We start from the raw sequence: 2,136 nt of genomic DNA, 5'->3' as shown, positions 1-2,136 counted from the left end.
GCAGATACATGGAATGGGGTGTAGCAAGCGCAGAATTAAATCATGCTGCCTCAGAAGAACACTACTAGGGGGGAAGGAAATGATACGAAGCTCGTGTTGTGTAAAGCATAACACGTAATAATGTAGCATACAGTGAACCTATAGAACAGTAAACGCTGTAAGAGAAAATACAAATTTAGGGCATCCAAAAATGCAACGGGTAGAAGACAAACTGAATTATAAAGCAAGACAAACTGAAATATAAAGCCAATCACCTAAGAGAAACGCATTATACAAGTCCATGCACATATATGTAATCATATTCTATTTTAGGTTAAGTTGTCAGCTGTTATATTTTTCCTGGCATTGGTTTATTTTGGTTCTCTGTGTTTTCCGAGACAATCGGTGTTGCATGCTAATTATCCAAGTGCCTTTGGAGCATACCATGCTTTCCTCTTTGTGGTGTAGGCGGGGCGGGGGCGGGCATCCAACAAACTGAATTCTATTGAAACGTGCATTTTAACAATGAACATCAAATACAAATGCCACCCATTTCATAGAAATAACGCATGTTCTCATAGTGATACTAAAGAACCAGCCAGTCTCCTTCAAAGTAAAGGCGTTTCCGTAGTGTAGTGGTTATCACGTTCGCCTCACACGCGAAAGGTCCCCGGTTCGACCCCGGGCGGAAACACTATTTTGGAAATATTTTTTAAAATACATGTTGCATTAAATGTAAAATGTTTTCATTGAAATTGCATGGATTTTAAACATATACAGGTGATATAAGTTTATTTTATAGAAATGTATTCATCAATACTGCAACATTGCCTGTTGCCAATGTGAAGGGAATATGCACCTACAAATATCAAGAGTTATAAGAAAAGTGAAACCTATTGCTGAAAATTAGTGTACGAAATAAATCGTTTTCATCACTCTGACTCATGCATAATAACGTCATTGTGTCAATTGGTATGTGTCGCATGGGTGAGAGAGACGAGTAAGTAAAAATTTCTTTTTAGAATGCAAATTGTGTCATATCATATGCTGTGGCGTCTTGTGTTTATTATGGGCGTGTTCATGTTTGTGTATAGTACTATGATATGGTTAAAAAAAAACATTTCATTAGTGCCGATAATTTTGAGAACGTAAACCCCATTGGGAATAATACAAAAGCCTTTTTTTTTTCTTAGTGAGCTGCAGTGACTGAATAGTCATCTAGTGCACAGTACCAAGTTGTCTAATTCAACAATGTATTCTTTTCGTAGTACGTGGGTGGTATTTGATCAGAGTAATATTGACCAAAGAGGAGCATACTATGGGAGGTGAGAGTAAGACTGGCAGGCCAATGGTACAGTTAAAGGAATTTTACTGTAAACTGTGCTCTGTTGTAGATACTCTAGGTGACTCTGTGCTTTTGCATTGTATTGCTGTCAATTTGGTTTGGTACTGTGTTTGAGCACCCCTACCTATTGGTTCTCATTGCATTCAGAAAACTGCAGGGATTTGTAACGAAATGCTTACGGGATACTCATGTTGGCACCCAAAGAACTATTGCCCTACTACACTAATTCACCACTAATCCTTCTTGGGTTCCGAAGTGGCATGCCACTCGGCGAAAAGTGCTTCAACAACCTTATCAAGGGTAGAAAGCGTTATGTGAATGCAAACCCTTCCCTCTTCCATCCCTACCCTATCCTTTTCAATCCAAATAACAGACTAACATAACCACCGCTCAAATTAATTTCATATTTCCCTAATCTAATTCAACACTAATCATTTTTTGGTTCAGGAGTAGCATGGGGCTCGCCAAAAAGCGCTTCAACACTTCATCAGCGGCAGCAAGCGCTATATGAATGCAAACCTTTCCCTCTTCTATCCCTCCACTATCCTTCTCAATCCAAATTACAGACTACCATATCCACCGCTCAAATTAATTTCATATTTCACTATACTAATTTGCCACTAATCCTTTTGGGTTCTGGAGTAGCGTGCTACTCGCTGAAAAAACGCTTTGATACCTCATGAGGAGTAGTAAGCGCTTTATAAATACAATTACAATACAATACATTTGTTACATTTGTTAAGTGGTTGGCATATGCAAGTAAGTAAGGGCTTTTTGTTGCAGTGATAAAGCATGCCGGTCAAGGGTGACAG

General features: G+C 38.7%; 1 non-coding gene across 1 annotated transcript; it reads left to right on the top strand.

Moving 5' to 3' along the window:
• The first annotated feature begins 600 nt into the window (after positions 1–600).
• On the top strand, positions 601–673 carry TRNAV-CAC (transfer RNA valine (anticodon CAC)). The gene has a single exon. It is a non-coding gene; the product is annotated as a tRNA-Val (tRNA).
• Positions 674–2,136: the final 1,463 nt, after the last annotated feature.

The sequence above is a fragment of the Lissotriton helveticus genome, chromosome 3_1 (genome assembly GCF_964261635.1).
Source record: "Lissotriton helveticus chromosome 3_1, aLisHel1.1, whole genome shotgun sequence".
Taxonomy (NCBI): domain Eukaryota; kingdom Metazoa; phylum Chordata; class Amphibia; order Caudata; family Salamandridae; genus Lissotriton; species Lissotriton helveticus.
Note: the sequence above shows the minus strand (reverse complement) of the source record. Positions and strands in the feature narration are given on the sequence as shown.